The following is a 13,125-nucleotide window of genomic DNA, read 5'->3' on the forward strand; positions in this document are numbered from 1 at the left end:
TTCTGGAGTCTTTAATCCACTGTGCCTTATTCATTATTGTGAGGTTGAGTGTATTTTTAATTTTTATGCTCCATGTTTTTTCACCCTTTAAACCTGGCTCCTATTCAGAGCTTTGAGCACTTGGAATCCTGAAGTGTTACAAATGAAAACTGTTACTCTTCTCTAATAACACACTCTGCCTGCTGCAAGCGTTTGAGTAGGACTTCCTTTCTTAACAACTAGTTTGGGCAGCCACCTGTCTCATGAATATATCAACTATCTTTAAGAATTTGAGAATTTATGTGCTGAATTTTTTTTTAAGACAACCAATAAGACCTTCAAATAGAAATCAGAGTAATAAATAGAACTAGTATATCAGATGCCTGTGTATTTTATCTCAGATCTGTTCTTGTCTTAGGGTTTGGTTCAGGTAATAAGTATTGTGGTTGGAAAGTAACCTTTGGATCTAGGCTTACGCCAGCTTTAACGTAGATGACATATTCCATCAAAAGTACAAGCACTGTATGTATACTTGGAAGCATCTGTCATGTCACCCAATAGGCAATTTCGTTTAGTGAATTATCTTCCCTATGCCATCGTAGTCACCAAGTTTGAATGGAATTGTTTACCTGCTCTTTGTCACATCAGTCCCACATTTTATGCTACAGAGAAATGTTCCTATCTTAAATCTTTCTTTAGAAGAAAATGATGCTCTTATATGGAACACTTAACACTGTAGAGTTCGTTTTCCCTTCCACTCTGGAAACTGCTATAAAACTTTTTTTAGTTCCTAAGTAAAAAACCATTATTTTTCTAACTGTAGTTACCCGCTTGAGATATTTCATCTGTATATGTAACAGAAGCCTTTATTGCTTTTGTTGGAGTCAAAATACAATATAAAGAACTTTCTCTTTTTTTGAGACAGAGTCTCACTCTGTCACCCAGGCTGGAGTGCAGTGGCATGATCTCGGCTCACTGCAACCTCTGCACATGCCAGCATGCTTGGCTAATTTTTGTATGTTTTGGTAGAGATGGGTTTTCACCATGTTGGCCAGGCTGGTCTCAAACTCCTGACCTCAAGTGATCTGCCTGCCTTGGCCTCCCAAGGTGCTGAAGAACTTTTATATTGAAATTATATATTGTTTTGCATGATTCTTTCTTTTAAAAACCTTTTTTTCTGACTATAAAAGTAAAATGTGCTCACTTTTTACAAACTTAAATAGTATGTATAGTAAGTACTCAATCTTTATCCTACATATTGTCAAGTAGTTCCCATAATAGTTATGCTGATTTACACCGCACCAGCAGTACATGAGAGTTCTTGTCTCTTTGTGCCCTCAGTGGCATTGTTATTAAAAACAGGTATTACACTTTTTTTTTTTTTTGAGGTGGAGTCTCACTCTGTCACCCAGGCTGGAGTGCGGTGGCGCCATCTTGGCTCACTGCAACTTCTGCCTCCCAGGTTCAAGCGATTCTCCTGCCTCAACTTCTTGACTAGTAGCTGGGAGTACAGGTGCCCACCACCACACCCGGCTAATTTTTGTATTTTTTGGTGGAGACAGGGTTTCACCATTTTGGCCAGGCTGGTCTCAAACTCCTGACCTCAGGTGATCCACCCACCTCGGCCTCCCAAAGTGCTGGGATTTTAGGTGTGAGCCACCGTGCTTGGTCAATATTACAATTTGTTAAGGGAAGATATAGTTATGTTTGTATCAACTTTTTAGAAGTCTTAACTCTGACTCATTAATATTAGTAAGTGCATAAACCTGAAACTTGTTAGTAAAATAAACTTTGTTAATTTGACATGCAGAGGGGAGAAACATTCTGGGATTTTTTTGTGTGTGAGTGTGTGCTATAGAGTTACTTTCTAATCTTTCAAGCACGGGAATCTAAAAGAAAACATTAATTCAGTCATTTGTTAAATAAGTATTTGTAGCCTTCCATGTGCCAGACACTGTCTGGGTGCAGCAGCAAAACAGACAAGAACCTGCCTTGGTAGAGTTTATTTTCCAGTTAGAGAAGACAGATTGTAAAAAGATACAGGATGGTAGATGACTTTATGCGCTATAGAAAAAGAAATGATGAAGCAGGAATAGGATTGTGGCTGTTAAGGGAGGGAATTGCTTTTTTTTTTTTTTTTTTTTTTTTTGGGCAGAGTCTTGCTCTGTCATCCAGGCTGGAGTGCAGTGAGGGAATCTCTGCTCACTGCAACCTCCGCCTCCCAGGTTCAAGCGATTCTCCTGCCGCAGCCTCCTGAGTAGCTGGGACTACAGGTGTGTGCCACCACGCCCAGCTGATTTTTGTGTTTTTAGTAGAGACGGGGTTTCACCATGTTGGCCAGGCTGGTCTTGAACTCCTGACCTCAAGTGATCCACCCGCCTCGGCATATCAAAGTGCTGGTATTACAGGTGTGAGCCACCACCCCCAGCCAGGAATTCATTTTTAAGGGTGTCAGGGAAGACCTCACAGAGATGGTGACAAGGAAAGTCTTAGCAATGGTGAAGGAGTGTGCCCTGAGAACATCTAGGGGAAGACTTATTCAGACAGAAAATGACACGTACAAAGCCCCAAGGCATGAATCGGCCTATTCTGAGGAACCACAACAAAGAAGGGTAGTGTAGCTGGTACATAGTGAGATCAGGAAAACATAGTTGGAAATGAGGCCAGAGAGGTAATCAAGTCCAGATTGTGCAGGACCCTTTTGGCCATTGTAAGGCTTTCACTCAGAGGGAGTTGGGATTTACTGGAGGTTCCATCAGAGGCCACTATTAAACTAGTAAAATCAAAAAATACTTGTGTCTTGGCTTTGCTTTTTCAGAAGATTTTGTCTCAAAATAATTTGGGGATTAACTCATGGTTCCTGGTGGTAGTCATATGTAGATTTAAACCTTTATATTGGTACAGAAAATTTCCCTGAAATATAGATCTTAGGTATGGCATTTAAATTCAAAGAAAGTAATAGAAAATCCTGCCTATAGGTATTTATTCCTGGGTGGCCCTGCTTTATTACTGACTTCTTATCCTAAATTGTCGTTTTTTTAAAAAAAAACTGTATTATTTGCAAGATACACTCATATATTATTCGAGGCTAGATAGAGATCTACTCTATTAGGTTATTTTAATAATGTATGCTTTGAACTTTTTTTTTTTTTTTTTTGAGACGGAGTCTCACTCTGTCGTCCAGGCTGGAGTGCAATGGCACCATCTTGGCTCACTGCAACCTCTGCCTCCCAGGTTCAAGTGATCCTCCCACTTCAGCCTCCCAAGTAGCTGGGATTACAGGTGCGCGCCACCACGTCTGGCTACTTTTTTTTGTATTTTTAGTAGAGATGGTGTTTCACCATGTTGGCCAGGCTGGTCTTGAACTCCTGATCTCAAGTGATCCGCCCTCCTCAGCCTCCCAAAGTGTTCGAATTACAGGCGTGAGCCACCATGCCTGGCCTGAACATTTTTATTATGAAATATAACGGAAAAATACACAAAACATGACTATATAATATAAGGATTAATTACAAAAGGCAAATACCTATGTAACCACCAGTTAGACCTAGAAGCGTATCATTGCCAGCACCTGGAAGAAGCCTGCTGCATCTCCCTTATAGATCATAACCTATACCATTGCTCAGAATAACCACTGTTCTGACATGTGTGATAATCATATCCCTATTTTTCTTTATGATTTTACCACCTAGGATTCATTCTAAACCAACATAATTTAGTTTTGTCTGTTTTTAAACTTTGTATAAATTGGAATAATACATTATGTGATTTTTACATTTTTATGTCTTCTTTCAAGAAGAACCTAACAATATGTATGTTCATAACTTTCATCCATGTTGCTATATAGAACTGTAGTTTGATTTCATTGCCATATAGCATTCTGTTATATGAATATACCACAATTTATGTATTCATTCTGTTGATGGACACTTGGATTGTTTCTAGTTTTTGGCTGTTAATGAACAATGCTGCTGTGAACATGTATAGAAGTTTCTCTAGGCCATATACTTGGAGCGGAATTGCAGAATCTTTAGTCTTATTAGATAATAATAAACTATTTTCCAAAGTTGTGGTACCAGTTTGTTCTCCTACCAACAGTATGATAGTCTCCCTGTTCAGCCCTTACCACTTTTGTCAGATGCTTTAAATTTTGAGAAACCCAAACCTTAAGCTTAAAAAAAAAATTGGAGAGTAAGGGACTAAAGGTATTGGTTTCTGCTTTAAGAATCACAGCTATTCATTTTCGTTTGTTAGAGATGGTTGATATCTTCTGCCTTAAAGGCATTCTTTCTATCCTCAGAGGGTCGGGAACCTTGTCTGTCTCTTTTACCACTGTGTCTCAAAGAATGCCCTGCAGTTGGTACTCAGTAAATATTTGTTGCATGAATTCAGCCTGACTCCTGCTATTATTAACTGAGCTACGTGGGATTGTTGGCTCAGTGTCTGCTCACTACAACCTCCACCTCCCAGGTTCAAGCGATTCTCCAGTCTCAGCCTCCCAAGTAGCTGGGATTACAGACGCCCGTCACCACGCCTGGCTAACTTTTGTTATTTTTAGTAGAGACAGGGTTTTACCACATTGGCGAGGCTGGTCTCGAACTCCTGATGTCAAGTGAATTTGTTTTATAGTATCTGATTAAGACTGCCCTCTTTTAGCATCAGTCGTTTAGCACAGTTTTTGGCTATGGCTCATTTGATCACTGATAGTAACTGGACTGGGTTTACCAAAACCTATTATAGTCTAAGAGAAGCTTATTTGTACCATGTACTAGTTAAAGTTGGTGCTTACGTTTTCAGGAAGAGATTCTTTTTTTGAGATGGAGTCTCACTCTGTCACCAGGTTGGAGTGCAGTGGAGCGATCTCAGTTCACGGCAACCACTGTGGGGTTCAAGTGATTTTCATGCCTCAGCCTCCTGAGTAGCTGGGACTACAGGCGTGCACCACCATGCCCAGTTAATTTTTGTATTTTTAGTGGAGACGGGGTTTCACCATGTTGGTCAGGCTGGTCTCAATTTCCTGACCTCGTGATCCACCTGCCTCGGCCTCCGAACGTGCTGGGATTACAGGTGTGAGCCACTGTGCCTGGCTGAGATTCTATTTTTAAGGAATCATATACCCATGATTTATGCAATACTTTATTTTCTCACAAAAGGGAATATAGCAGTGGAATTTTCTGCCTATGTTAGACTCCTAGAAGCATTGCTACTTCTCTTATCCCAGTTTCTGTTTTGAGCTACTTTGTAGGATATGGTAGATTATCAGAGGTTGGTGTTGCTTGGCTATCTCTCCAGTCTTCAACAGGAACCTTTTTCTCTCCCTTGTATAATCAGTATTAATCCAGTCTTTAATGTCCACCATTCTGCATCTCATTGTCACAGTTATTTATTAAAACCATAGGGCCAGGCATGGTGGCATGTGCCTTTATAGTCCCAGCTACTCAGGAGGCTGAGATAGTGTACTATGATCAGGCCTGTGAGTAGCCACTGCACTCCAGCTGGGGCAGCATAGTGAGACCCTGTCTCTAAACAGAAAACCATAGGATACATGGCTTTGTTTAAACGCATCTTGCTTTGGTGTAATTTACCCATAGAGCACTTTTTTAAAAGGTGTTTTACATGAAAACTTATAATAATTCTTTAAGCATTTTGTGAAAGAGCTGGCAACAGTGATCTCTCTTGTAAATATTGACACAGGACAAGTCACTTCATTTTTGCTGCACTCATAGGTCAGTTTATTAGAAGAACTAGCTTGGGGCTGGGCGTGGTGGCTCACGCCTGTAATCCCAGCACTTTGGGAGGCCGAGGTGGGCAGATCAGTTGAGGTCAGGGGTTTGAGACCAGTCTGGCCAACATGACAAAATTCTGTCTCTATTAAAAATACAAAAATAGCCAGGCATAGTGGCAGGCACCTGTAATCCCAGCTACTTGGGAGGCTGAGGCAGGAGAATTGCTTGAACATGGGAGGTGGAGGTTGCAGTGGGCTGAGATCGCTCCACTGCACTCCAGCCTGGCTGACAGAGCTGAGACTTCATCTCAAAAAAAAGGAGAACCAGCTTGGATTTTTCTGACTTCCATTTCTAAGTATAATATTTTTTTGAGAGATGACTAAGAAATAGAGCATTCAGAGCTAGTGATGAGATAAAGGAATGGTAATTTTTTTGTTTGTTTTTTGGGAGAGTCTCACTCTGTCACCCAGACTGGAGTGCAGTGGCATGATTTTGAGGTCACTGGAATCTCTGCCCCGCCCTGCATGTCCCCCCTCCACCGGGTTCAAGCAATTCTTGTGCCTCAGCCTCCTAAGTAACTGGGACTACAGGCGCGCACCACCAGGCGCACAGGCCTGGCTAATTTTTTGTATTTTTAGTTGAGGCAGGGTTTCACCATGATGCCAGGCTGGTCTTGAACTTCTGGCCTCAAGTGATCCACCCGCCTTGGCCTAAGAATGGTAATTTTGACTAGTAAATTTTTACTAGTCATTTCTTCTTTCATATATCACCTGCTTTTGTGAGATTTTTCCTTTTTAGGAATAGACAAAGTAAGTAAAGACTTGTATGAGATTCAGAATCTAGTTAAGTCTGATTCATATTCTCTATTTCCAACAGAGATTTCCTGTTAGACAAGACAAATTAGAGTTCTCCTACTGACTTAATTTGGTGAGTTTTTACATAGTTTTATTTTAAATATAGTTCAATCTTGAGGGAAAAAGCAGAATGAAATGCATAAAAACATTTACCATGACTTTTAAAAATACACCTCTTGAGTACAATCTACTGTTTCATTTTAGTGCAAATGATAGGTAAAGTTAAAAAGTTGAAGTCATATAAGGTAAGCATGTAAGATTTTCTTTTTAAAATAAGAATTATTACAGTGTTAAATAAACATTTTCCATAAGTGTCTTCAAAAAAAGTTTTATTCTAAATATTCTTACCTGGAGTAAGCCAGAACTATTTATTCTGATCTTCTCTGGTGATTTCTAGATATAGGTAAGACTTTACAGTAATGATGGAGGGGAGAAATGATATTTGAATTTAAATTTTTAATCAATGGTTGATAATATATGATATGGAAACCTTAGAGTCAGATTATTTTTCTCCCTAGAAAAGTTCTTCAGGAAGGCCGGGCATGGTGACTCATGCCTGTAATCCTAGCACTTTGGGAGGCTGAGGCAGGAAGATTGCTTGAGCTCAGGAGTTCGAGACCATCCTGGTCAACATGGTAACAACCCATCTCTACAAAAAATACAAAAATTAGCCAGGTGTGGTGGCACATGCCTGTAGTTCCAGCTACTCAAGAGACTGAGGTGGCGGATAATTTGAGCTCAGGAGGTCTAGGCTGCAGTGAGCCATAATTGTGCCACTGCATTCCAGCCTGGGCGACAGAGCAAGACCTTGTCTAAAACAAAAACAAAAACAAAAACAAACAAACAGAAAAAACATAAAAGACCTTCAGGGAAATTAGAATTACAGTTTATGAAAAGAGATACTTGGGGCCAGGTGCGGTGGCTCGCGCCTATAATCCCAGCACTTTGAGAGGCCGAGGCGGGTGGATCACTTGAGGCCAGGAGTTTGAGACCAGCCTGGCCAACATGGAGAAACCCCATCTCTACTAAAAATACAAAAATTAGCCAGGCATGGTGGCACATGCCTGAATCTCAGCAGCTACTCGGGAGGCTGAGGTGGGAGAATTGCTTGAACCCAGGAGGCAGAAGTTGCAGTGAGCTGAGATCGCACCACTGCACTCCAGCCTGGGCGACAGAGAAAGACTCCGTCTCAAAAAAAAAAAAAAAGAGAGAGATACCATAAAGAAATTTGTAGGCTTCATTTTACTCTATAAAAGGAGTTTGATTTTGAACAAATTGCCTTTGTGTATTTTACCTTGGAGCTCCTATCTCTCTGGGTAACTTACAGAAAAAAACTCTCCACCATTTTGTGTAACATCTTAAAAATTTTACTTTGTAGTATGAGATTTTAGCTTCCAAAGCTTGTGTATGTTTTGTCAGAGTCATGTTGGGTTAAATAGGTGTTACTGCATTTTAATCTTTTAAATTCTGACACAGATCATCAGGAGCCAGGAAATTCTGTTAAGACAGACATTCTGTCTAACTTTCCCTATTTTGTCTGCCTGTGTGGTTTTACTTTTTCCTTGAGTCATGAATTTTGGAATGAACATTTAAAACTGAGAAATTCCTGCCCATCCTTTGTTCCATTTCGTTTACTTAGAACTGTAACATTAACATAGAATTTTGCTTATTTTTAATAATGTTAGAAGAGGGAATTTACTTTCTGCAGATTGTTTCTAGGTAAGGCATGTGGTCCATGTAAATAGTAGTTAGGCTTTTTTAGTTAAGACTGTAAAGGAGAAGATTAAAAACATACATATACCTCTCTTCTCTTTTAAAGTTGGAAGGAGGTCTAGGTGCCTTTCAGGAAGAAAAGTATCTCATGGGAATACTGAATTCTTTACTGCTGGATAGTAATAGTTAATGCTGAACATAATCGGTTGCCCTTGTAGGAGACCAAATCCTCTGGAGCAGGTGGGCCTTTTCAGTTTCCAAGTTAATGAACTTATTTCAAATTGTATGCCCTAAGACTAATTAGACTTTCTCCTTTGAAATTCATTCCTTAGGTCCCTTCCATAGCCGAATCATGTTAGCAAGAAATATTTTTAAATGGCTTGGCTGAAGTATAGATGGCCAAAGAGAACTGCCTGTTGAATTTGGCTTCTATAAAAGCCAGGGGACTCTGTGGGGTTATATAAGCTCTATTTGTTTCATGAAATGACTCTTCTGTTTTTGAATTCCTTGCAGATTGGACATGCTTAAATAATATTAGGGCCAGCCCTTTCATCTGTTTACTGTTTAGATTTTTTTTTTTTTTTTTTTTTTTTTTTGACGGAGTCTCGCTTTGTTTCCCCCAGGCTGGGTCATAGCTCCGGTTACACCATCTCCTGCCTCAGCCTCTCGAGTGTGGGATACAGGCGCCCCCCCCCCGGTAATTTTGGTTTCACCGTGGTCTCGATCTCCTGACCTCGTGATCCGCCCGCCTCGGCCTCCCAAAGTGCTGGGATTACAGGCTTGAGCCACCGTGCCCGGCTACTGTTTAGATTTTATAAGGTTCTTCATAGTCATCATTGAGGGGAGTGGGTGAAAGACATTAACCTCTCAAATCAGAAAACAGCCGTGAGAATATTAACTTATGTAATACATAGAATCTTCTTACTATAGGGCTTTTCCCTGCTTCCTCCTTTTCTGATCCTTTTTCAGCTCTTCTTTAGAATAAGTAAATTTTCTCAGCCTAGAGGAGGCATCTTTTATAACATATGGGATGTGTTAAAATCTTCATCTTTCCCAAGTTCACTCCTTGTGGCCCTAGAGATTTGTGCCCAAGCCATTTAGTGGAATCAACACATGATTCTAATTTGTGAGAATGGGGAAGTTGTTGATTGCTTGCGTTTGCCTTTCTGACTTCATTTCTAAAGATGTTCTCTTTTGGAACCAAGACCCACTTTGAAGTGAAATAGCCCCTTTGTAATCAGGTTTGTTTCCTGATTCGGACTCCCGTCCTTCCATTTCAGGTATTTCCCAATGTGGAAAAGTCTAATCTGAGGAACTCTTATTTTCTTTCTTTTTCTTTGTTTTTTTTTTTGTTTGTTTGTTTGTTTTTAAGCAGCTGGAGGAGTTTTTCTTCCTAGCATGCTGCTGTTGTAATTAACAACAGCAGCATGTCACCTGATGGTATTAACCCAGATGTGAAACCTGTGCTTGTTGTGGCCATTATTCTGCTGGATCCTCCATCCAAATGGAGACAGAGGAATTTTTTCCTCTGATGTTGTTATGTGGATGTGTTTAGATCAGTAATCCTTTGTGCCTAAATTAAAAGCAAAACAAAAATTCAAGAAGTCTTTTTAAGGTCCAGGGAGTTGCAGTCCTGCAAGGTGGTTGAGTGGCATCTGCCCCTTTCTAGGACAAACTTCGGCATTTGGAGCAGAGATGCATTGCATTCTTCCTGGACATATTTTTGGGGTAAATAATTATGCTAACATGTTTATATCAATAGCTGTTACATAGTGGATAGTTTGTAGGGCAAGGGAATGATCCCCCTGCCCTAACTTAACTTGGCATTACATTTTCTGCTTTTTTGATTTTTTTTGCTGACTGGAAAAGTTGCATCCAAAGTGAGAATTACTCCATATTTTAACCTTTGAGCTGGCTGCTAAGGTCTCCTTGGGGACAAGGACAGTTTGTAGTTATTTATAGCCTGAAAGAAGAGCAGTAAGCCTGTAAACTGCCAGCACACACTGAGGCTTGGGAGTCGGAGCATTCTGTTGTTATCCTAGTGGGTTTAGTGACTTGAGAGTCATGTACCTTCTTATTCATCTTCAGCTTGCCTTGATCTATCTAGATGAGCCTTACTAGCTAGGCATTTCTATAAAATTATAACACAGATTGAGGAGAGGAAGGAGAAATAGGCTTTTTATGTACAAGTGCATATCTAATCCTCACAATCATTTTAGAATCTATACTTACCTAAGAAATACCTGTAAACTGGGAAAATCTTAAAAGTACTGACTTGAACACATAATACTATGCTTGTTTCTAGGTTTTCCTTATATACAACAGTTACAAAGCAGTTCAGCTCTTAATTAGAGAAATATTTCGCTATGCCAGAAATGTGTTGTACATCTTAGCCTGGTATAGAAAAAATTTAGTTACATGCCTAGTCGTGTTTTTACATATGTACATATTTGCACTGGTCTGTATTTAATAAATGTTAGTTATCTTTTCTCCATACATCCAGAATCCAACCCAGTGTCAGATACAAAAACAGTAGATCAAATATAAGTAGATGCTAAGGATTTCCCTCAGTCAATATATTGGAATTTTATTATAATATATAGTATTTAACTTGAGGCAAGGCACAGTGGCTCACGCCTGTAATTTCAGCACTTTGGGAGGCCGAGGTGGGTGAGGAGTTTGAGACCAGCCTGACCAACACAGTGAAACCCCGTCTCTACTAAAAATACAAAAATTACCTGGGCATGTTGGTGGGCGCCTGTAATCCCAGCTACTTGGGAGGCTAAGACAGGAGAATTGCTTGAACCCGGGAGGTTGAGGTTGCAGTGAGCCGAGACCATGCCATTGTACTCCAGCCTGGGCAACAAGAACGAAACTCTGTCTGGAAAAAAAAAAAAAGAATTTAACTTGAAATAAGAGTTTAGCTTGGGTTCCTGACAGCTGCTGTAATGGTACTTCTATAACCAGGATTGACTTGTTCTGGGAAATGTACTTTTCTCACTATTGTCTTGGGGATTCAGGAACTCCCCCCATAGCTCTGTGCGTTTCCCTTTTCTTCCGTTTTCTTGGATTTGAAAATATTTTTAATTAGGGAAGGGTATAAATAGTTTTGTAATGTACTCAATAAATTCTTAAAGTTGGAGTGACTTGATAGTTTTCTTTTTAAAATGTGTTATTGTTTTAAAAGTATGCCTGGATTCCTATAGCTACATTCATTCAACAACTCCTAAACTTTAATTTATTAACTAGAACTCATTAGGGAAAAATGATCCCAAAAGAGAAGGAGTCTAGTTACTCAACCAAAATTTCACTGAACAAATATTTACTGAGTGCCTGTTATGCCATTCTAGGCACAGGGGGATGCTATTCTCGTTGAGCTTAACTTCTAGTAGGGAACACAATAGACAAGTGAAAAAATAAAAAGATAATTTCAGGTAGTGGTAATAAAGAAGAAAATAAAATAGGGTAATGTGATGAGAGGAATAGGCTAGAAGTGGAAGCGGCTTCAGATTGGGTGGTCAGGGAAGACCCCTCTGAAGATAACTTCATTTGATAGGAGACCTAAATGACAAGAAGGACCCACCTATAAAAAGACCTGAGGGAAGAAAGAGTTTTCTAGGCTGGGGAAAGAGCCCAATGTGTTTGTGGATTAGAGTTAAAGGCCTGAGTGACTAAAACATCAGGATTGAGAAGATTGTTAGAGAAGGTCAGGGAAGTATGCTGAGGCCATGGTGGTCATGACGAAAAGGTTGATTTTACTCAGATAGCAATGGAGGCCACTGAAGAATTCCTTTCTTGTCTCTTATTTGGGTCTCGATGTATAAGCCTCTTCACAACGTGGAAAAATTAATTGTAAAGGCTGCTAATTCCTTTTTAAATTTTTTAATTTACTATTTGAATAGGTAATATATTTACATGGTTCAAAATTCAGAAAGTATTAAGAGGAATACAGTGGGACTTCTTTCCACTCAGGTGTACCCAATTTCCTTCCATGGGGGTAACCAGCATCCCCAGAGCCTTGTGTCTTTTCGGAGATATTCTATATGTTAAAACAAATGTATATTTTCTATTAAAAAATGGAGCTTCCTTATTTTTTCAGAGATGCATATTATTACATTATCTGTATCATAGTTTATTTAATCCACTGTTGATGAACTTATAGGTTATTTCCATTTTTGTGTGTTTATAAATAGTCCCCACAGTGAAAAACCTTTTATATTTGTCATTTAAAACATATCAGTAGGGATACATTTCTAGAAGTGAAATTGCTGGATTAAAGGGGATGCACATTTTTTACTTTGATAGACATTGCCCTTCACAGAGATTGTAACAATTTATACACCAACCAGAAATGTTTTCTTTACCCTGGGTAAGTGTTATCAAACATTTTGATCTTTGCCAATTCAGTGAGTGAATCAATGTGTGATTTAATTTGCATTTTTATCTTGAATGAGAGTTGAACATCTTTTCATATATTTAAGAACCATTGGGTATTTCCATTTCTGTACACCGTTGGTTGTTCTTTGCCCATTTTTCTGTAAGGCTGTGGACTTTTTTCTTCTTGATCTCTAGATTCACTTGGTATTGGTAATCCCCCTTATAGGTGCAGTGTTTAAGAATTTAAAAAATGAAAACAAGCTGGGCACAGTGGTTCATGCCTATATTCCCAGTGCTTTGAGAAGCCAAGGCAGGAGGATTGCCTGAGGCCAAGAGTTTGAGACGAGCCTAGGCAACATAGCAAGACCCTGTCTCTACAAATTTTTTTTTTTTTAATTTAAAAGAAAGAAAACAAAAAAAAACAGGCATCTTTAATTTGTAAAGTTTTACAAAGCATGAACCTGATAAAAGACATA

General features: G+C 39.4%; 1 protein-coding gene across 5 annotated transcripts in view; it reads left to right on the forward strand.

Moving 5' to 3' along the window:
- The window catches only part of SPOP (speckle type BTB/POZ protein), an 82,693-nt gene that overhangs the window by 37,989 nt on the left and 31,579 nt on the right, over positions 1-13,125 (forward strand). For 3 of the 5 annotated variants that reach the window (XM_032163301.1, XM_032163302.2, XM_058445158.1), the window contains exon 2: positions 6,582-6,632. The exons of the other annotated variants lie outside the window; for them this stretch is intronic. The gene's annotated coding sequence lies outside the window, so the exon portion shown is untranslated. The remainder of the gene's footprint in view (positions 1-6,581; positions 6,633-13,125) is intronic. 5 annotated transcript variants of the gene reach the window in all.

Source organism: Hylobates moloch, unplaced genomic scaffold, assembly GCF_009828535.3.
Source record: "Hylobates moloch isolate HMO894 unplaced genomic scaffold, HMol_V3 SCAFFOLD_10, whole genome shotgun sequence".
NCBI lineage: Eukaryota > Metazoa > Chordata > Mammalia > Primates > Hylobatidae > Hylobates > Hylobates moloch.